A 24397-nucleotide genomic window follows, 5' to 3' on the forward strand; every position below is an offset into this window, starting at 1 on the left:
ATTTCAGGCAACTATTTTTTCTGTACACTGTAATTCCATACTTCAGGTTTCTTGCCTTATAGCAAGAGAATCCACAGATTCATGCAGTTTGCATGTTGTATGTTCAGGGAAAATGAATGAATAATATTTTGTTAACAGAACATTCAATTATTTAATTTCCTCTATACAAACAATACTCCTCCCATCACCCCCTTGACCCGCACTTTGAAACCCACTGAGCAAGGTCACGCTTCAGTTCGGAACATTGTTACAGTCAAATGAAACAAAGTATCAAGTCAATTTCTCCACACTACGAAGGAGGAATCCTTGACGGCTGCAGCACAATGTCCTGGGTCCCACGCTGACTTGCCTCGGGCAAAATATCACATTCCTGGTTACAGTCTAAAAAGAAATCTAACTCTCCAGGTGGACTGTTAGAAGGTCTAATCAATTTGTCTCAAGATTAGGGATTTAAGAGCAAAATGGAATGTGATCTGGGTCAGAGTCTGTAATGTGAAAACCTCTAGAATACCCATCAGCATTATGAATCTACACAAGCAGCTGAATTTATCTTTAGCTTCTCTGAATGATTTGATTTTGGAAGTGACGGACGGATGAAGCTTCATGAAGCATTGTCCTTATTTTCAACGTCAATACGATTACACTCTTTGGTGTAGAATATTTGGCCTTCATTAACTTTCTTAATGAAACCTCCCAGTATTTTTCAAAATTGGAATAAGATGACAATTCATTGCATTTTAATGTTTTTTTTTAAACAATCTCAGTGATTAATGAGCAAATAATCTAAGAAAAAAACTGTGTGGAAAAGAAACTTGTGATAAAACTGAACCATTTTGGGCAGTCAAATGTACTTATCCTGGCGCAGGAATGTAACCAAGATTATAATGCAGGGATGATGTGATTTAGAAATTCTCACAGACAATCTGATGCCTCTGACCCTGTGTCACTGACCCTATGCTGGATGCTCAATGAAATATGTATTTGTCCGGCGCAGCAATGGGATGTCAGACAGGCTGGTAAATCACCGGGGAGAGGGATGAGCGAGGTGAACTCAGATAAGAAGCTTATATTATAGATGACCTTGTAAAAAACAACAACATCTGTTTAAATTATTAGAAGTAAGTAAGTAAGTAAGTAAGTAAGACATAGTTATTTGTAAAGCATCTTTCTAGACCTGGGTCACAAAGCGCTTTAACAATCAAAGACAATACATAGTTAAAATGTATATTTTAAATGGCAGAGACACATGAGACAAACACAAGGACACCTTCATTCCAAAATATGTCATGGCTGGTGTAAACTATGGGCTGTAGCGATACAATCACAATATTATTCGATACGATATATTGAGCTCACGATAATATTTGATACGATAAATTCAGCTCATGATAAGATTCAATATGATAGTGAGACTAAATATTAAACCCACGATACGATCCAATACAATATATTCAGCTCACGGAACGATACAAAATATTCATCCCATGATACGATACAATACAATAATTAGCTACAATACGAGAAAATCTATCCTGCTCAAAATACGAGACAAAATATTAATCTTTTATACTATATATTCATCCAACAATACAATTTGATACAATATATTCAGCTCTATATATGATTCTATGCGATATATTCAGCTCTAAATATGATTCTATACGATATATTCAGTTCTAAATATGATTCTATACGATATATTCAGTTCTAAATATGATTCTATATGATATATTCAGCTCTAAATATGATTCTATACGATATATTCAGCTCTAAATATGATTCTATATGATATATTCAGTTCTAAATATGATTCTATACGATATATTCAGCTCTAAATATGATTTTATACGATATATTCAGTTCTAAATATGATTCTATACGTCATATTCAGCTCTAAATATGATTATATAAGATATATTCAGTTCTAAATATGATTCTATACGATATATTCTGTTCTAAATATGATTCTATACGATATATTCAGTTCTAAATATGATATATGACATATTCAGCTCTAAATATGATTCTATAAGATATATTCAGCTCTAAATATGATTATATACAATATATTCAGCTCTAAATATGATTCTATACGATATATTCAGCTCTAAATATGATTTGATACAATATATTTAGCTCACTATACAGTGCGATACTATATATTTTGATACACTTGCTTTATTTTCGGAATGATTTAAGAGGAGCCTGAATTTAATGGACACCTTGTGATTGTTTCACTTTCTTTCGGTTGAATTCATAGAAACAAAATACAAAATATGCACAAGCATCCGCTTCAAAGACTACTGGAGTCAACTGTATCCTCTTGTCCTCAGACATCGCAGGGATTTTTAATTAATTGAAATATAACAAATATGATTAAAATAAAATATGAAAGTCATTTTTCTCACACCCCTTTTATAAAACATTGAAATTATCGATAATGGGTATCAAAAAGGTGAAAAGTATGAGCTAAAAATCAGAACGTAGGAATAATCATCATCATTTTGTTTTAGCTCAAACAAAAAGCTGCAGCTTAAGAGTGGCAGAAACCTGGGACTGTTTTATTCAGTGACCCGCCATCGCAGTTACCAGAGATAAAAGGCTTCTCCTTGAATGTGTAATTAATGAATCCGTTATTAGTATCGACTTAAGTTTTGACTTCAATATTGACTCAAACAACTGCTCAGCGTTGTTTTAGTTCAGAACAATTTGTTAAAAATCTACAGAAACACGCACTGTGGACTTTGTTCTAATAGAAACGTCGATGCGATGTTTTCCAGAAAACATCTTCAATTGAAAGCAAATGTGGAGATTTCCCCTTCCTCCCTCACTCCAACCCTTCTCTTTCACACTCCTGCTTCACTCCGTCTCTTGGGATCCAGTTACAGCTCATATCTCATCTATATGGACCACTCACTGGAGCAGCCATTTCCATAACAGGAAGGAGGGGAGCCTCAAGTCTGCTTCTGAACCTCTGAGCCGACGAGAAGAGAGAGAAAAATAGACAATATACAGGAAATGAAGAACAAAGGGAATGAGAGGTCAAAGGTGGGGAGAAACTTTTGAGCTAAAAATAGGTGCGGATCGGTGACCTCATCTTCAGCGTGGCGAGGAAGTGTTACCGTAAATGAGATGATGTACCTCTCCGGGGGAATCGAAAAAGGGGGGTGATCACATGTTCAAGGGCGTCCGACAGTCCTTGAGTGACTAACACCCCCTCCTCACCCACCGTCCCCCTGGTTCTGAAGGCTCTGATTGCCCGACAGGACCTGCGATCAGAGATGTGGAAACCGTGAATGAATCATATCGAGAAGACAAAAAAAAAAAGAGGAGAAAGGGCACGAAAGGTGAACGGAAACTTAAGATGATAAGAGAGAAGATAAAGTGGATCAAGTGTTCCAAACAGACGTCAGAGGAAGAAACAGTCGATGGGGGGGTTTTGGTTTTTTTTAGAGGGTGAGACAGGCTGAGAGGAGAGAGAGATGCTCCCAGTGAATCCACATTCTATATAGCTGTCTTTCTCAGGAAACCCCCTCCCAGCACCAACTCTTCCAACCTCTCCACTTCCCCGCCTCTCCCTCTCTCTCTCTCTCTCTCTCTCTCTCTCCCTCTCTCCGCCACAGCGCCGCAATAGCATTATGAATAATTGAAGAAGCCTGAATCAGGATTGAGATTTTCTGTTGCGGTCGTGTCTGCAGGCATGGTGAGCACTCCCCACGAAAACACAGGAACCCAAAAAAAAAAGAAAAAGAAAACCCACAATCCGAGCGTGAATCGTGTCCTTAGATGTGAGATTTACGGAGTTTGACGACAGAGAAGGTGGAGTTTTGGTAGAGCGGCATCCCGGAGAGAGAGGCGGAACAGGCGCGACACGAACATGGCGGAACAATGTGAGTCCCGGTGGAGAAGAGGACCAAAGTTAGTTGACTGCAGTAGACGTGTGTGTTGCATGTGAGTGGTTTAAATGCTGTGCTGCAGTGTGTGTGTGTGAGGGGTGGTGGAGGGGGGGGGGGGCTGTAGTCGATGTTTGTGCATATTCTATAACTGTGGCTGTCAAGTAAGAGGATGTCACCAGATCAGGCCATTTGTGTTTGTTGGCTTGAAAATACCCCTGAATTCCGTCCTAATTGGCCCAGATCTGCCATTCGGTGGAGGCCCCCAGTCAACACAGCGTGGCTCCTCCGGGCGAGAGGGAAATATATGTGATGTGTTGAACTCGCACAATAGCCCCTCCCCTCCCTGCCTCACAACCCACAAACACACCTGCACGCTCGTTCAAAAAAATTAGGTCAATTGTCGAGAATAACTGTTGAAAATGTAACAACTTAGTTTCGTCACAGAGTGATAACGTTTTTTTTACTTATTTATTTTTCTGATGCTTATTCCCTTATGGGTGAGGGGGTCGCGGAGGGGCTGGCTTCTTTGTGCGAGAGGCGGGGGACACCCTGGACAGGACGGCAGTGTGTCGCAGGACACACAAAGACACACAACCATCACACACACACTCATATCTACGGACGACTCACCAAGTTTCCAATCAACCTTTGTATGTTTTTGGACTGTACCTGCATGTCCAACTGGGAAGAAACCACAGGTCAGGCCTAGGATTCATTTGAGAAAAGATTTATCCATTTTCTCCTGAAAGAGCTGAAAGAAGTTCCTGGAAAAATGAAAGTCTTGGCCTTGATAAGTAGTAAAAGAAGGATGAAGGTAATGAAACAAATAATTTCAGCTTTTTGTTAATAAAGCAAGATTCAGGAAAGCCGAATTATCCAGAAAAAAAAGTCTCAACTACTCTAACACACACACGTTACAGAGACACTGTTCATAAGTTAGAACCCCAACGGCGAGTATATTGCTGTGACTGCAGAAAAACATTACATAAGCAGGAAGGAATTTTCTACTTGGGAGAGCAGCTTGGGATGGAGAAAACTGGCAGCTGATGGAAGAGAATAGACAAAGCAATGAGTCAGCGCTAAGGAGCTCAGGAAGTGAGACCGATGGGATGAAAATGAGGGAATGCACTTCCTGGGAAATACCTGGAATGCCTGAATACATGCTGACTTGTCAACACTATCTTGACAGTGCAATAAAAATATTGTGTGTACAGCAGATTTTTTGAGGGTTAGAATCCAACGGGTCCCTGTGATGCAGGTGCAACACCAGCCCTTTTCCACCGCTGCCTCCGTGATGTGCAAAGGAGACGATGATTTTAAGTAGATTGAATAGTTTCTGGTGTATCCCACCGATGCTGTATCTGAAAACTTCACTTGATGACAGCTGGAGTTGTAGGTAGTTCCGATCAATGGCAGGGTGAACAGGAGGGGTCTCAGCACACAGCTCTGGGCAAGAGATGAGACGCCATTGGGTCAGGTGGGCGAGGGACATTATATTAAACTATCTATAGACAGATGGACGGACGCAAGAGAGACAGAACTTTACAGGAGAATAGGAATTGAATATCAATATTTACATTATTTTTGGGAAAGTCGTGAAAATGTTGCTTAGACGGAAAAGAAGCTCCTACATGTCTTTGTTTGTTAAAAACCAGAGTGATGAACCCAAAGGCTTTTGATCCGTTCACAACTATATCAGACACATTCGAGCTTCTTCAAAAGTGTTTGATCTCCTCTTTAATCTCGGTGATAAAGCGCTGACTGTGATGCGCGTGTGAGGCTCTGAATATTCCAAGGAGAACCAGCGCTGCTCTAAACGGACCGTCGACTTCGCTGTTTTCGTGTTTAGACGTCGAACCGTGTCAGGTAAAGGTTAGCTGACTCGCCGAGGGTATTCTCACACCGTCTCTCCAATTACTGCACAGATGGCTGTTGGATGGACATCTGGGGCGAGTGGGGGGTCTTCTAAAACAGGTATCTCCCAAGTCATTAAAAAAAACCTTTCCGCCGCTCTGATCCTGTGACTATATCCCCTAAGCAACTCTCCTGCCCACTTACCTGGAACAAAGACTGATGCTCTCACGGATGAACAAGCAGCAGAGACTTCCCTCCATGTGCTGACCACTGCCTCAGGACGTATGCTGTCATGTTTCTCTGCAGGGGTCACACTCGGGGGCAGCGACGTTCCGTGATTTCTGGGTTGCTGTAGATAACAACATCTGTCCAAAGCAAGGTCTGAAACACAGAGAATCTTATATATATTTTTAAATAAAGCTTCATAAAGGGCAACTAATGTCAAACACCAACTCTCCTGACTCTGGTTTTAAATGTTGAATCTTCCTCTTCAAGATACAGTAAAAGTCCCTCATCATGACCATGTTTTCAACGTATTACTTTATAAAGTTCCCCGCCCGTCGGAAATCCCAGCGAACGAGAGGTTACAGAAGCGGAGTCCATTATGAGGTAACAGTGGCTTAACTCCTCCTCCAGCCAGCTGAAATCACACCCTGCTTTGTTTATACAACAAGTCCCTTTAGATTGATTGATCATTTTTGTTGATTTTAGTTCAAGGTGAACGACCTCTGTGGCTTCCATAAATATGCAGTGTTCGAGGTTGTTAATTTTGACCCAAAAGCAACACAAAGGAAAAATAACAAATATTTGTCTTCAGGCCTTTGGGTCACCTTGACCCTGAGATAACACAACCTAAAGAACAATCGAATCTGGGAATCCCAGCCCAAATTATATATTTTTTTCCTACATGGTTCTCAGTCTCGATCTTTGTTTTAGTCTAGAAAAGTCTAGTTGTAGCTCATAAAAAGTGTGTCGTCTTTATCAAGTCGACATATTAGATGTTGCTGACCTTTCGACAGGTTCAAGCCCGTCTGCCTTTTTCACATCGACCATTATTTGACTCTGGGGATAGAGACAGAATAAAAATAAATAAAAATCACTAGGATAAATGTTTTCTCGATATCTGAACAACCATTTCCAATTTTAGCGACGACAATACTCCCATGTCCTTCATCCTTAATAAGGAGACATCGAAGCCACTATGGAAAGAGACACCAACACCAGACAGCATTTATATTGATCGTCGGGTAACGACGGCTGTGTTTTATACAAACGGAAAGGATGTTTTACGGGAAGGTAAATAACTGATTAGAGTCTCTCCCTCTAAAAATAATCGGTCACTGTGCTTTCTTGTCTACACTGTAGCTCTAGTGGTTTGATACAAGTCATTGCTGACTGGTAAATTAATGGATTTGAAGCATATTTTTTTTATCAGGTATCACTTTAAAAACTACTTTTTAAATGACCCTTTTCTGATGGTTTATAGTGTGAGCCCCCCCGGCCTGCCCACTCCACATTTAGCTAGCTCAGTCGAGAAATGGGAACACAAAAATACACAGAGGAAATCAGAATGAAAGTGCATGTAATTTAAGAGCAGGCAGAACACACACACACACACACACACACACACACACACACACACAAACACACACACACACACACACACACACACACACACACACACACACACACACACACACACACACACACACACACACACACACACACACACACACACACACAGGTTGGGGACTTCCTGCCTGGCAGCGATCTACAGGCGCCAATGAGAAACTGCTTGTGGGTCGTGGGCATTGAGGACGGCACGAGCTATAAATACCTGCGGCCAACTTGAGATGTGTTCCTCAGCCGGCCCCCGAGAATATAGTTCCTCTTCAGGAACTCCTACCCGAGAGGCCAAACCATTTGAGAAGCCTGGTGTCAACACTTTTGAAGCAGAAACTTGTATTCTGGGGCACCCGTCATTTATGCAGCAACAAAGCTGGTATCGATCTTATTCCCTTCGGCCCTTTCTCGTCGTCCCCAGAACCACCGCCTCTCAGAATATTGGCCAACCCTAGACCATCCACAACCACAATATTTTTTCAGTCAATCATTATTGTTTAGCACCTGCTTCTCTGTGTTTGGATCCAAACAAGACCAACACATGAACTTTGATTGAGTCTCATAGAGTACCGGCTGATCCCCAACCACAGGGCAGTGACCCGGCATTTGGGAATCTGTTAGCGGTCAACACCTGAAGAATTTATATTTGAACCGTTTATCACGTAAGTCAGAGTTTATTCAAGTTCTTTTTCTCTTGGGCAACAATTCACCCAGTGTCTCATGGTATGTCGCTTGTTTTCTGTCCCGTGATGAATAAAAATAAACATGTAAAACTATTAAATGAGCAACGAACAAACACTTTAACGGATGCGTCTCATTTGATTCAGCAGAATGTTGAGCTATTACTTTTCTTGCACTTAACCCATGGGTTTTCTCAGAGTCAAGGTGACCCGAAAGCCAGAAAACAAATGTGTTTGTGGTATCCCTTGCGTTGTCTCTGGGTCAAGTTGAACGACCTCCACCACTGCATGTGTATTCATAGAAGCTAGAAACAACATAATTTTGACACAGAGACAACACAAGGGATAGACACAAACACATTTGTTTTCGCGCCTTTGGGTCACCTGGACCCTGAGATAACACAATTGTTTATTTTTACTTGACACAACTTCATGTCTGTGTAAATATGGCTTAATTTAACCGGTCCAGGTTGCAAAATAGGGAATCGTTTCCTTAAATAAATTCAACATATAATAATCACTGATAGAAAGGAGCATAAGATGAGAAATAAATGGATGAACTTGTTTTCCTGGTCCATGAGCGAGAGATCTGAAACAGGAAATCCTGGGCTGTGCCAGCAACACCTCACATCCTCACCTGCACAGGAGAATAGTGCGTCTCTTCTTCATCAAAGAGCTCCACATCAGTGGAAGTGTGATCCTTCCGTCCGCCCCTGTGAAGCTGTCGATGACGTGAGTCCGGTCCAGGCCCTTTGAAACTCCATCCAGCTGAAAAGCCTGGGCGAGCCGCAGGGAGACACAGACAGATGCTTAATATTTCATGTGTGTGGAGCTTCAGGAAGAGAGGAAGACCACGTGAAACACTTTCTGATGGTGGAAGTACATGGGAGACAAGCCACTGCACGACTCCTTCGATGCAGCCCCTTCACCCTGTTAGAATAAAAAGGTACTGTAATGGAAAAAACGAGTGTAATCGAGGATGACTCCTTAATTTATTCATGTTAACAAATTTAGCGTGAATGGAGACGAACTGTCTTTAAGGTCCTATGTTCAACTGACTTTTTAGTAGGGCTGTGTATTGGCAAGAATCTGACGATACATGTGTGAATATATGATATATCACGATATATCGCGATACTGTCGGGACAACGATATCAGCGTTTTTTTTCTGGCTTTTACAGCAAAGAAATAAACAAACACATTCTTTGATCTAATGTGAAAGTGTTTGTAGGGAAATCCTGTTTCAAAATATTAACAAAAAACAGTCTCAATTAAACCATGAATGTTGCCAACTAGTGGCCTGAAGTTTAATTGCAGCACACAAATGAATAAATGCTGTTAATTTTGAATTGTAAACTATAACATTCATGTTTGTCTTTTGAACACACACTGTTGGAAAATAAACCATTGAATTAAAATAAAATGTTATTTCAAATAAATGTAAAAAAAATAAAATAATAATAATCTTGCGATATTGTCATATCGACATTTTCTTACACATAATTTTTTAATTGTTATGAGGGGTCCTTGGTATCTCAAAATTAATGTATTCACTCACAAACATATTCTATTTAAGTGTCAGCATATAAGTGTGTGTGCTCGTGAGGAATGTGTGTCTTCGTTCCGAGCACAAAGACATGATCGTGCTGCTTCTACATTTCTAGGATAATAAATATTACAATGTGTTTTTTTTTTATTTTAGGTCACAAGTTACAAGCCGAGCTGATGTCTCTGGCCAGAGGCGTAAACAGAGAGAAAAGAATTTCAATCTAAAATTTAAACTGCATGTAATTTGAGATTTCTGGACTTTTTCTATTAAAGGAAACTCAGTTACGCTGACTTCCTGTTGAGATTGTTAATAACCGAGACATTTTAATTTAATCGTGTCATTTATACAATACATTTGTTAGTTTTTATACCAAGGTACACTTGGTGTCAAACGTAATATTTGTTTTTAACACATACAACAAATCAGTTCAAAAAAAAAAAAATGGTAAAAAGTGATTCAGATCAGTGGCAACTTTAACTTGTATTTCTTGTAGGGAAATTGAACCCTCAACTATTAACACTTATGAGAGCGACCTGTTAAAGTAGCAGAGATAGGCTCAAGTCACCCAGAAGGGAAATCGAAAATGATTATATAAATTAATGAGAACAAATATAAGGAAGTGGTTTAAGGAAACAAAAGAATCCTCCTTCATTGAATAAAAAGTTGTGGTTGGCTCAAATTGTGGATCTGTAGTAGACTTTCATTACTTTCTAAACAAAAAACAATTTCCAGGTATTTAAAAAAAATGTTTAAGTCAAACAACCATTTTTTAAAAAGCTAGAATTTGTTGTAGTGGTGATACAGGAAATACTAACGAAATAAGACGAATCAAATCAAAAGAGTTTAAAAAATTGAAACACAACAGATTATAATAAAATAAGAGACATTACCAAAAAAATGCCATATAAATAAACAATAAATAACAACAAAATAAAATACATTATGGATACAAAGCTCAACTTTCTGCTTCCTCTTTTCAAAATAAAGGTAATATGGGGTGAACCCTGAATACCGTATTTAAGTCACCACTTACAGCTATAGTATTTTTCACACCAGTTTTTCCATATTCCCTTTTTTACAATACAAACACAACAAAAAACAACACAATTAGAACATAAAAAGACAATAACACAATATGTTACAGAGATTTTTATTTCCTGTCGCCGTCTCATCAGTCGATCTGTTGGCAAATCATGTAATGGCCTCTTAAGTTAATAAAACATGCTGCCATAAACCACCACGAGAGACTCGGGTGACGATCGTCTCTATTGGGAAAGAATTTCCCTCCAAAGTGTTTGTGACGTGACAAATCGAGTGAGGAGATGCACGACTGAGACAAAACTGAGCTGGCAGCAAAGTGATTTAAGTTTATGCAGCATGTGACGGATGCTGAACTAAAGCAGTGTCCGTCTCTACACGTCCTCTGACGGTAACATCCGGGGTGTGGGTGGTGGGGGTGGGGGTCTCTGTCACTCGGGATTAGAGCCGTCGCATTGCACCGCAGTCCTCCTTTAAACATAGATGAGGGAGCGATTGACCTGCCAAGCACCTGACAGGTCTGAAACCAGACCACATTAAATCAGGTCATCATCAAGTGGTTTTCGTCCTGGTTGTGGACAGTGGAACAGGGTCTCCATGGGTTCATGGGGGTTTCCTCAACCAGTTGTGTTTTTTGGCACATTTGTTTTTTGTTACTCATGTATCCATATAAGTGATAACTCACGCAAAATTCAAACTTCACTAATTTTCTACTCATCCTCACTTTTTTCAGATTTATCTGTTCTTTTTAGAGTTATCAATTACAATTTTTTTTTTCATTTTAATGCAGCGACTGGAGCTCAGTTGTCTTCTTCTTCATCCAAAAAGACACTAAAAAAGATCCAAATACCTCCATACTGCTCGTCTGTAACAGTAGTAGACAGTGCTCTGTGTTCGTTCTTAAAACGACCTTAAAATAAAGACTTGTTACTTTTTTTCCGCAACAATTCTTCTTGTAGAGCAGGGGTGTCAAACTGGTTTTCACCAGGGGCCACATCATCATAATGGCTGCACTCAAAGGGCCAGATGTAACTTATAAATGTAACTAAATGTAAGCTAATGTATAATAAATGTAACTACTCCTTAATGTTAAATGACTTTGAACTTATTACTTGAGAGGGGGCATAACTACTGTAAAACCAACAATTGTGAGCTGCTAACAACATGTGTGATGTAGCATTTTACAATAAAATAAAAATGGCTGCACACAGCCTTGCATGTGGTGCACTAAATATATTGCTACACATAAAAATAAGTAAAAACTTACAGCTCAAGACTAATAAGTTGCAACTGAAATAAGTCTGACAAGCAACTTTTGCTGTTGATGCACATGTGTCATCACACTTGTCATCTCAAGCAGAGAAAAAATAAATAAATTGCAGGAAAATCAGATTGGTGAGTCTTTATATGTCCCAACAAGAAAGAAAGTCTCAGTTCACAACCAGTTATTGGTCAATTGTCAATTCTTGTTGATGAGTAGATGCCTGAACACGACAAGTGGATCCCCTCTCCACCATCCATTGGTCATGTTCTGAAAATAACATTATTTTTAGCTGTGGCTTTCGTGAACACATTCTGCTGTGCTTGCAGTTTGCCTTTTAATTCTTCGGCAATTTGTTGTTTTTCTTGATGGGTAAATGTGGCATACTTAGCTCCGTGTTTGGTGTCAAAATGCCGGCGTAGATTGTACTCTTTGACAACCGACACTGCCTCATGACACAAAAGACATACAGGCCTTTCTCCTTGAAGCACAAACATGTGTTCGCCTTCACACCTTTCTTGAAATAGCCTTCCCTCCGCATCAACTTTTCTCTTCTTGGACATTTTGCGAGGATGTATTTGTATTTCTCAATTCCACCTGTTGGCATTGATTTGGAGACGCTGCAGCCTAGTGATGCGTCAATCGTGGGAAACATAATACCGGTAGGCATGCATTGTGGGTAAATGTAGGTTTCTTTACAAGCCAGCAGCCAGCAACTTGTGCGACACTTTTTCCTGCTGAAATCGGTCATGTGACAGGGAGCGATTGACAGGCCACGGACTTTGTGTGTGTGTGTGTGTGTGCGTGTGTGCCGGTTTTCCCAAAGCAGCGGCGCTAATGAAAACACGTAGCGTGGATGACAATCTCGGGTGGGCTGATGTTGTTGATTCGAGCCAGACAGACCGACAGACAGATCGACAGACAGACAGACTGTATGGTCCATCTCCTCCCGCTTTCATTACAACAGGCTGGGCAATGAGAACCCGACCCTGCAGCGCACCGCCACAGCGCTGCTGCGCCATGGATTGCGTGCCTGCGCTTGTGAAAACCTGACCGAGTCAGAGTCAGAGAAGGGAAAGCGAGCAGCGCGAATAAAATAAGGGAAACCATTTTGTCTGTTGTGGGATTGGTTTGTCGGACAATTTTTTTTTTTTTATGCTCATTGGTCAAGGTAAGGCAGGCGGGCCACATAAAATCACATGGCGGGCCACATTTGGCCCGCGGGCCTTGAGTTTGACACATATGTTGTAGAGGCTTCAATATAAGAGGGACGTTACAGACGAGCAGTATGGAGGTATTTGGATGTTTTTAAGTGTCTTTTTTGACAAAGATGAAAACAACCGAGCTCCAGGCGCTACATTAAAATGAACAAAAAATGTTGCCTATGACTCTAAAAAGGAACTATTCTGAAAAAAATCTCAACTCTTGGACATGAGTAGAAAACAAGTGAAATTGGACTCTGCCAAAACACCCTTTATTACTGGTTCCAACTTATTTTTATGGACAACATTTCTCAGCCCAGCCTAGACAGAGAGGTTCTACGGTTCGGTGACCACAGGATCTCATCACTATACAGATGATGTGGTGCTGTTGGCCTCCTCAGGGCAGGACCTAAAGGCCTCACTGGATAGATTTCTAGGAAAGGGAGAGTCTGGATTTCTTGTAGTGGCTTCAATTTTTAATTTGACTTTAAATGATTTCTCACCAAGAAAAGAAAGAAGGCCTTGAATCTCTTGTGAAATCCAATGTTCTATAAGCCGGTCTGTTTATTTAGCTCTTCAAACATCCGAAGAAACACTTCAGACGCCTCCAATGTTCTCTTCTTTCCAGGCTCCTTTTCTTCTCTTGCTGTCCTCCGTCTGGCACGACCGCTGATGGTTTCTCTCCAGAGACGTCATCAATCTCCGCCTGTCTCCTCGTTTATCTTGCTTTGATGGTCACAAGTCAACCAGCTTGATCTTTTATTATCTTTTATTCATCGGCCTCCGAGGATGCTTTTCTCTCGGTGGGAGGTTTACATACTTGCTGCATGTTCTACCATCCACACGTCTCACAGAGTCCATCAGCATTGGTACTCCTCGAGGCACCAACAGATGTCCATCCGGTCCCTCAAGTCATCCCTCTGCTCAGCTGCTCAAGTTTGCGGACGACACCGCTCTGACCGGACTTATCTCGGACGGAGACGAGTCCAACTACAGGTCAGAGGTGGATCGACTGGTGTAGCTCAGAAGTCAGTGGAGATGATCGTAGCTGACCTTCTCACCCGGGACACTCCCCTGTTCCAACTGCTCCTCAGGCAGGAGACTGAGATAGATATGGACCCGAACCTCCAGGTTCAAGAACTCTTTCTACACGTCTATTTTCTGGATCATAAATATTGTTGAATTTAGATAGAATTCAATTCATTATTTGTATACAATTTTCTGTTGCCACCACACAAAAAAGAAACACTGGCAATAAAGATTCTGAAACCGAGTGTCATCTTCATGTTGTTCTTTGAGGCCAAGTTTTGGACCCTGAGGAATTTGTTGCAGAAAGAAGAAAAAGATTTGTGAGATAATGGTTGTAGTGATTATTACAAAAAAAGACAGGATCTTCTCCAAAGTAACATCATTCTGTGACGCTTGAGTCGGGAAAACAAGAACAAGTCTAAACTAAAGTCTAAATGGAAGTTAGTCAAACAAAAACTCATGTGGTTCACCTCACCTGCAAACTGTCGCCCATCTAAAGGTGGAGGAAGGAACGGCGGAGGTTAACGATCGATTCCATTTCTATAGGAGTTGTTGGTCACAGTCATGCCAGACAGAAAGAAAGTTGCACACGTCGCTGTCAGTCCTCATGTGCCAGAGATAGTGATGCCCGTATGATCTAGTTTTTTGAAGATGCACGAGAATTCTGAGCCGCTCTAGTAGAAGAACTCACATTTCTCCGATCCTTAAAACTCTTCACTGGCTGCCAATTAATTCCAGGAACAGACCACATTGATTTTTGTTTTCCATCTGGATACCTGAACTGGATCCCGGCAGAAAAACTCTTTTTTTTTTTTGGAATCAAGAACCTTTTTCTTACTAAGGATAAAACAAAAAGGACTGATTTTCTTTTATATACTTAAGAGGCCAACAGTGTGACTGTTGCTGCTATTGTGTTTTTTTTTGTTTTGTTTTGTGTCTTATTACTGTATGTGATTTATCTCAATTTATAATTGAATACACCTTTAGCTGCTGCCTTACTGTGCACTTTAAACTATGACTCTTCACAAGAAAAGAAGACGTTACACTTCTCCGTCCATCATCTGATCCAGCTTCACACCCCAACTCAGGCCTGGAGAAGATGCCGCTGCTCACACAGGATACATTCACTCGACTGCCGCTTCATTACACTCACTATGATCGGCAATCACATTCTGGCGTGGGAACGGACCAACGCCTCATCGGTCAATACTGTCCCATCTGACTGCTTTCTATTCCTGGCTTCATCTCCTGCAGAGTCAGCCCTCCTCCTCCTTCTCCTCCTCCTCCTCCTCCTCCTCCTCCTCCTCCTCCTCCTCCTCCTCCTCCTCCTCTTCTGTTTCCGCTCACCTTGCTGGACGGCGTTCCGGAGAGCTGCTGCCAAATCCCTGCTGAAGATGACTCTCTCACTCAGACAAGACAACTAGATCAGGGTTTAATTTATTAAAATATATTATAAAATCTATTTTAAAAAAAGAGAGAGCTGACCCACATCTTCTTTGAATCAGAAGTACAGTAAAAGAGACTTGGCACGGAGAAGCTTCCATTCCTGCGTCGTCAGAGTTCTTCGAGCCCACAGAGAGTCCTTTGGCAGAGAGAGGGAAACGATGAGTAAAAGAATGACAAAAGCAAAAAAAGGTATTTTCATACTTCCAGACAAAAACAAATTAGTTTCCAGTCAGGAAGCAAATTGTCTTCGGTGACGAACAACTTTTGTCCTCAGCTGCGGCTCACCTGAACTTCTCAGGTGCGAAGCCGAGGCGAGGAAGTCGCACTGATTTACTGACACAGGTGTGAGTTTGGATACGAGAAGACATTAACGTGACGTGTCCAGATGGTTGACACAACAGAAGATGATTTCCTTGGTCGTGTAAAATCGTGAATCATACGCGGTCGTTTCATTTTAAATGTCGAGGGAGCTCAGGGATGACACTTTGGATGAGCCGAGGGAGGGGTCCACGGTCAGATCCGGCAGGATCAGCCATTAGTTAAGGGGGATACGACAGTGAGACATTTTATATCTCAGTGATTCCTCACACACCAGCATGCATTTCCGGTAAATTACACTGACAAATTGACAGTTGTGTAGTAGATCTGGTCCTGATAAGGTGTCTGCTCGACTGCTAAAGACCTGCGCTGCTGAACTAGCTGAGCCACTCCAGCATGTCTTCAACCTCAGTCTACGGCTTGGGAAAGTACCAACTCTGTGGAAGACTTCCTGTATCGTTCCAGTCCCTAAAAAGACCCGACCGAGTGTGCTGAACGATTACAGACCGGTGGCACTGACTTCGCAGCTGATGAAGAAACTGGAGCGGCTGGTCCTCAAACATCTCAGGCCACAAGTCCAGCACGCGCAAGACCCCCTGCAGTTTGCCTACCAGCCAGCAGTTGATGTGGAAGATGCCCTCCTTCACCTCCTGCATCGGACCTACTCCCACTTGGATAAAGGAAGCGGTTCAGTGAGAATCCTGTTCCTGGACTTTTCTAGTGCCTTCAACACTATCCAACCCACTCTGCTGCAGGACAAACTGACTAAGATGCATGTGGACCCTGGTCTGGTCTCCTGGATTACGGACTATCTTACTGATCGACCACAGTATGTCAGGCTGAAGGACATCAAGTCTGACACTGTGGTGTGCAGTACAGGAGCACCTCAGGGGACAGTACTGGCCCCTCTCCTCTTCACCATCTACACTTCGGACTTCTGCTACAACTCAGAGCTGAGTCTCGTCCAGAAGTATGCTGACGACACTGCCATTGTTGGATGCATCAGGGACAACAGCGAAGACGAGTACAGGAGTCTGATACGTGACTTTGTGGACTGGAGTGAGAGGAACCACTTGCAGCTGAACACCTCAAAGACCAAGGAGCTGGTCTTGGACTTCGGGAGGTCCAGGACAAAGCCACGTCAAGTGTCCATCAGAGGCGACGAGGTGGAGATAGTGGACAACTATAGGTACCTCGGTGTGTGGCTGGAAAGTAAACTGGACTGGTCCTGCAACACAGACCATTTATATAAGAAGGTTCAGAGTAGACTGTACTTTCTGAGGAGGCTTCGATCATTTAACATCTGCAAGAAGCTCCTCTGCATGTTCTACAAGTCTGTGGTGGCCAGTGTCATGTTCTATGCTGTGGTGTGTTGGGGTGGAAATGTGTCCAAGAGGAGTGTCAGCAGGTTGGACAAGTTGATCAGGAGGGCTGGCTCTGTGGTTGGAATGAAGCTGGACTCACTGGTGACAGTTGCTGAGAGGAGATCATTGAACAAACTACTGTCCATCATGGATGATGACAGTCATCCTCTGAACACTGTCATCAGTGAGCAGAGAAGCAGAATGAGTGCACGAATGCTCTTACCCAGGTGCAAAACAAATAGACTCAGGGACTCATTCATCCCTCGGGCTATTAAATTGTACAATTCTGAGTTCGGGGGCAGGAGTGCAGTGAGAGCATCTGGATGTTCTGTTCCATGTTAGTCTTTGTATCCTTTGTCTTTGTTGTTTTTCTTTCCTTGACCTATGTTCTTTGTCTTTGTCTTTAGACTTAGATTGTGTCATCTTGTTCTTCCTCTTTATGTTCTTCTTCTTATTTTATTTTTTATGTATTATTTTTTATTGTTTATGAAAAATTGCTGGCTATTGGTAAAAAACAAATCAATAAAGTTTTACCTTACCTTACCTTACCTTAGATAAAAGGAGCCTGGAAATAAAATGTGTTTTTGGTATCCCTTGTGTTGCCTTTGGGTCGATCTCCCTGGCTTCCATAAATACATACGCACTGGTAGTCGTTCATCTTGACCCAGAGTCAACACAAGGGTTTACCGTGATTGACCCTGATGGTGATCTGGCCCGCTGGGTCTCAGCCTACTCCCATCAGCGCTGTACAAGTAAGAACCATTTATATTCTGCTCGGTTTTGTTGTAACCTTTGACCTTTAGTTTCCACCAGCGGTGGAGAATATTGCTGTATTATTTTGTCTAAATTATTCAAAAATTTAAAAAAAAATCAAGTTTAAGATTCACCAGACAAATTGATTCAACTGACCAACAACTAAAAGTGTTCAAAATTCAAACTTCCCCATTTTTCTGATCAACTTCATGTCGACTTAATTGGGGACTATTCCGAGAGGAATCTGTCTCTTTTGGAAGTTACAGGCAGAAATTTGCGTCCATTTCTTCGTCCAAAAAGACACTTAAGAACATCCAAATACCTCCTTACTGCTCATCTGTAACGTCCCTCTTGTATTGAAGCCTCGACAAGAGGAATTGTTGAGAAAAAATTAAACAATTCTATATTTAAAGGTTGTTTGTAGCTGAAGCTAAAATGCTAACATGCTACACAGACAGGAGACACTACAGTAGATATAGTAGACACAGGAAGCATTTTGTGTGAACTATCCATTGAAGCATAAGAAAAGGAAAAATTTAACTTGCAAACTGTAGCGGTAACGTTAGAATTTAAAAGGTAGATTAACGTAATTCACCCAAAAAAAAGAGCATCAGTTAAAGCTTACTTACTAATTTATGTTTGAAGCGCAACAATTCCAAGGAAATTTTCACTTCAATGTTTCGACACGGACAACATAAACTCAGTTTCTCAGTAACCGTGAAAAAAACTGACCCAGTGGTCTTAACACAAACGACACACACTACACACCCGACCTTCATCATCCCAAACAGCAGCATCTTGCCAAATGTTATTAGCCCTGAAGTCTGCAGAGGTGAGAGCTAAACCTGCCATAGCGGTCAGGGGGGCGACGGGGTGGGGGGGGCAGCAGGCGGCTGTTGGCCGTGAACGAGCGTCCAGGGATCTGAGCGAGTTACAACACAATCAACATCAGCAAATAAATCCAGCAACAACAGGCGTGCGAAAGACGGAGTGAAGAGAGAACCTGCTCGAGGTGGAGCCACTGATGGTCCATTGTAGGTGAGACAATTGAGACCTGGTGTTGCTCGACCTTCCGTGACCTCAGGCGCTGGAGGAAAAAAAACTCTGCGGTACTTTTGGAATTTCAAATATTCTTGATCCCCATTTCAGTCACACTTCAGGGGTTGGGGTCTTAAGTTAGTGAACGGTCAAAATGGCCGATCGAAGTGGGAGATTGTAGCTTTATAGCAATTGGCTCTGATTGGTTAATAGCTTTTGGCTAAGGTTCTCATTAAAAAAAAGTCAGAATTCCATTGTTACTGCTGTGAATACATTTGAGTCATCCAACATATTGAATTTCATTTCATTTCGTTATTATTATAACTTGTTTTTCTCTATTGAAAACAACTATTGAGGAAACAATGGATACATCCTTAAAAATGTTAAGAGAGTAAAACAGAATTGTGCTCTATGGTCAGAAAGCTGACTAGACTATTACATTCTCAAACCCTAACTAATCCGACTCTCTTATAATTAAGTCATATTGGGAGAAACTAGTTTTCGTGAAGAGGAGCGATTTGTATCGCATCATATCGTGAGGGGATTTTCAGTGTCTCGCATGTGTATCGAATAGGTTTTTAGGTTTTAGGAGATATACTGTACATCACTAATATACATCAAACTGTCTGATAGATGAGTGGAATATGGATGTTTTTCATTCTGCAGGACATATCTATCTTATCTCACTGTTGTCTTTCCTTCAACATCAGTTTTAGTCTTATTGGAAATCGCTGTATATTTGTTGACATTGATAATCTTTGTTACTGTAAAAGTCACCAGATCAACACGACCATACGGCGGGGCACTTTAAAAGACCCGGATCTGGACCTCGGGGATCAAATTTGAAACATCCTTTCCATGTTGTCCTGCTAGGTACCAGGAGTTAAAAAATGGTGAAGGCCTCAGAAGCATTTTTTTTTCCATGAATCTGGGGCAGCATCACAATGTTCCCAACAATGTTTGATTGTGAATATTTAACTCACTGATGTGCTCATGCTCCAACAGGGGGCGCCAGTTAAGGGCCATCAACGTATTGTCAACACGAATAAAGGCTTTGACAAAAAAACAACATTTAAGTGGACAGACAATTATTTAGTACATCAATAGTGTGCTGTGTCTCAAATCGCGCACTTCTCTAAGTGCACTGCTTTACAGTACGTTGTAGTACAGTGCACTAACTTGCTTAGTGCGCAAATTTCGACAGGGTATTACTGACTCAAATCAAACTACACATTTACCGGAAAAACTACTACTTTTTAACGCTGATTGCAACCAGCCGTAGGAACCCTATCATCGATACTTGAAAGCACTTTTTGCTGTGTTATTAAGTTGTGTTTCATTGTGTTATTAGTGTTGTTCTGTTGTTCTGTGGTAAAATGAGTGTTTTCTCGAGACCTTTACGCCGGTATCTGCTCCAAAGACGCGTCACATCCTCCTGGCTGAAAATATACCTCGTCGTTTGCCGCCACCGCTGTTAAAAAAGTAGTGGGATATCTTTTGTTTAGCAACGTCACTCTAGCGTCACCTACGTCAATAAGACGACAATCAAATTTTCGCACACTGCTCAGTGTGAACGCACCTGTGCACTCGAAATAACCATTTCATACATTTATATACTAACGTCGCGGCGAACAACAATCACCCTCACACCCCAGGCGTCAAGACTGGCAGGTTAGACAGAAGAACACATGTTCCTTCCTTCCGGGACGGAAACATATTCTTGACACCCTGCAGCAGATTGGCACTTTCTATTTTAAACTTCTAAGGGATGTTTGTGAGTCTCACAGAACGCCAATACATCTTTCTTATTCCTACCATGGACCCACAAGCAAAGAAATGCCTTTCACAGCATCGTTCTGACGCGCTTCGGTCATTTATTGTGCGTGAGTGATAAATTCCACGGCTGATGAATGATGGGCGTTTCTTTATTGATGCAGTTCATCTAAAGTGTTCATTTGGGCTTCATGGTTTATGACTGAAGAGGACGGTACAGGGAAGTGGGTTTATCAAGCTTTTATACACCCTCTGTAAATAATTATTGGATGTGAGGAAGTATATATTACAAGTTGTTAAAGTACGCCCAAAGGAGGCCTTGGAATCTGGAAAATAAAACTGAAAGGGATTTTAATGAGTTTAAAGTCTGGTGAGCTTTTGATTTCCTCTCTTGCAGTTGCACACAGATGGTGTTCTGTTCATCACTGGGATGGTTGCTGACCCACTAAAGGTGCGGCGCTACTGGTTAGCTTCGACTCTTGATCTACGACGGTGTTTCTACAAGACGAACCGTGGCGGGTTCCTGGCAGGTTCTCTGGTTCGGCAATTTGGGGGAAATACAGTGTCACGCACAACATCATATACTGCAGCTTCATATTGTGTATGTCTTAAAATATTACCTATTGTCCGATATAGCAGGGATTGCAGGATTTGCAATATTTATCTAACTCTATATATAATAAATTTGTAAGTGTCGACTGGGATCTTCCAGCGAGTCTTTCCTGTCTGTGCAGCATGTTAGCATTCTAGCCTCAGAATTGTTGCACTTAATTTTTTGGAGGGCTATTGCATTAATCTACCTTTTAAATTCTAACGTTACTGCTACAGTTTGAAAGTTTGTCAGTGCTTGACAGGATAGTTCACCCAAAATACTAATACCATATATAGTGTTTCCTGTTTGTGTAGCATGTTAGCATTTTAGCTTCAGCTAAAAAAAAAACTATAGATACGCTTTTCCTCAACAATTCCTCTTTAAGAGGCTTTAATACAAGATGGACGTTACAGACGAGCAGTATGGAGGTATTTTGGATGTTTTTAGGTTGGTCTATTTTGGACAAGATTGACAAAGAAAATGAGCGCCGTTCCCGACCGTCATATGAGCGTACATTTATGCCTCTAAAAATGAACTTGGATTCCAATTCTTATTGTACTTGAAAAGTTCGATATTTGGGTGAACCTTTAAGTCTACTATGCTATCATGGTTTTCGTACAAATCAATTCTTTAACCCTCCTGTCACCCCTTTAATTTAAGTTTATGGCATTGGGTCAAAACAGACCTCTCTTTTTTTGGGGGTCAAACCAGGGCGCCCCGACACTACGCATGTATTTCTGGCTCTCACTGGGGTCGCGGCGGTAACACAAGGGCTAAGAAAACAATATCGTATCGTAATATATCTTCACACATGCATCGTGAAACATACGGTTCTTGCCATTTACGAGTAAAACATCCAGAAGTAAAAGAGTCTTCAAGAGACGCATCAAAGTAATCACGGCAGGGTCAATAGTGTCTAAATGAAGCGAAGTCAGCTTGAGAAACAATTAACGTTCCCAGATTAGTTTTCCCAGTGTTGTAACTCCAGGACGTAACACGCCTGTTAAAAAGAACTGCACCAGCACTGGTTCCCAGCAGCTCGTGCAATTATCGGTGTGGAAAAAGTCAATCTACACATGATGACACGGTCACGCGGCTGTGCATGCGCCGCACCGTTAACAACCCAATCCCACCGGAGTCAGCACTTTTCCAGACAGTAAACAAGCATGTGAGCTGTGTAGCCGTGCGCCTCGGGCCCCCCCGGGCGGCACCGGTGGACCCCCACACACCCGCACACACACCCGCACATGTGTAAAGATTAGTGGGACCTTCCAATTTTTCCCCACAGTGGCGGGCGGCAGTCGATCATCAGGGGGGAACCTTTCATTGCTAATAATCTGCAGTGCACTTGACGCAGTGGGAGGTCATGAATCATGCAGTGTAGGGGGGCGTGGGGGTGTGTGGGTGGGGGGGTGTTACTACTACCACACTAGGTCCCTCATCATGTCTAAATCCATCCCTAGTGTCTCTGCAGGAGCAGGAGTCTTGGCACGAGTCACTTTTATGGGACAGTTTTATAGCGTGAGAATCAATCAGACGGGGTCAACGCCCCCTCCCCGACGCGCCGGAACATTCCGTCGACGTAAAGTGACGAACATTTGTTGCAGTGGATATCCTGGTTCTCCACCAGACGGTTGGATTCGTGGGGAATTGTTATCTGGATGTGAACACTTCCCAGAACTAGTGACGACTATAGGCTGGATCTGATGGTACGAAATAGGGCTTTAACAGGGTTTTTAATAGAATTAAAATGACAAACAACTGAGGCTGTGAGCAGAAAAAAAAAAACTTACGCTGACTCAACAGTAGGTGGCGGCAGAAACAAAAGTGGACAGAGACGAAGCACCTTTTAAAAAGTGTTTTTTTTTCTTTTTCTTCCATTAAAAAGTGCAAAAAATACATGTTCACATGTTCCATTGGTTAATTCAGATCGTTGTAGCCCCATGTGTGAGATTTGTTATCTTGTCCATCCCACGTATGTTGTTCAGTTCTTCAAGCTTTTTGTTGTTTACAGTTCAACTAGTAAATAAATATCAATTCATCTGTTTGGTTCGATCAAATGTTGTGTTGCTCATACTATACAACGACTTTTATAGAGTGAGCATAAGAAGAAACGCAATCGTACAGGACATGATGGTCAAACGTTTGAGGCCTTGAACGCACCACGGTGTGAGAGCATGAACTAGCCAAAGGTTAAACAAACTAGAATATTGGAGAAGAGTGAGTTCAAGCTGCTTTCATAGGAGCGAAGGTTGTTCTTAATGCATGACAGTGAATGAATTAATGAATGACATGTGGGTGTAACGGCATCAACACTTTGACAAGTTCATCAATAATAAGAAGAACTCTTGACATGTTCTCAGAGAAATCTTGTGTTGTTCTGTCAGTATCATATTGGGGCTTAATTTTGTTAGTATTGACAGACCAAGTTTTGTTCTGTCAGTATTATATTAGGGCTTAATTGTGTCTGTTTTAAAAGACTCCACATTATATTCTGTTGATAATATATTGGGGATAAGTTTAGTCACTTTTAACAGACTATGAGTTATGTTCTGTCAGTATTATATTGGTGCTAAATGTTGTCATTTTTAAAAGACTCTGAGCAATGTCTGTCAGTATTATATTGGGGCTAAATGTTGTCAGTATTAAAAGACTCAGCAATGTTCTGTCATTAATATATTTGGGCTAAATGTTGTCAGTTTTAAAAGACTGAGCAATGTTCTGTCAGCATTATATTTGGGCCAATTGTTGTCAGTGTTAAAAGACTCTGAGCAATGTTCTGTCAGTATTATATTGGGGCTAAATGTTGTCAGTATTAAAAACTCTGAGCATTGCTCTGTCAGTATTATATTTGGGGAAATTGTTGTCAGTTTTAAAAGACTCTGAGCAATGTTCTGTCAGTATTATATTGGGGCTAAATGCTGTCAGTATTAAAAGACTCAGCAATGTTCTGTCATTAATATATTTGGGCTAAATGTTGT

General features: G+C 41.4%; 1 protein-coding gene across 3 annotated transcripts in view; it reads right to left on the minus strand.

Annotated features, from left to right (window-relative positions):
- Positions 1-8796: 8796 nt before the first annotated feature.
- The window catches only part of LOC148088883 (endonuclease V-like), a 54163-nt gene continuing 38562 nt past the window's right edge, over positions 8797-24397 (minus strand). Inside the window, exon 9 of one of the 3 annotated variants that reach the window (XM_087800878.1) lies at positions 8797-8830. The gene's annotated coding sequence lies outside the window, so the exon portion shown is untranslated. Of the gene's footprint in view, positions 8831-15557; positions 15715-19056; positions 19101-24397 lie in introns of those variants that run through there. The other 2 variants (XM_087800871.1, XM_087800887.1) reach the window with 2 other exon arrangements.

This window comes from Callionymus lyra, chromosome 1 (assembly GCF_982586985.1).
Source record: "Callionymus lyra chromosome 1, fCalLyr1.hap1.1, whole genome shotgun sequence".
Taxonomy (NCBI): domain Eukaryota; kingdom Metazoa; phylum Chordata; class Actinopteri; order Syngnathiformes; family Callionymidae; genus Callionymus; species Callionymus lyra.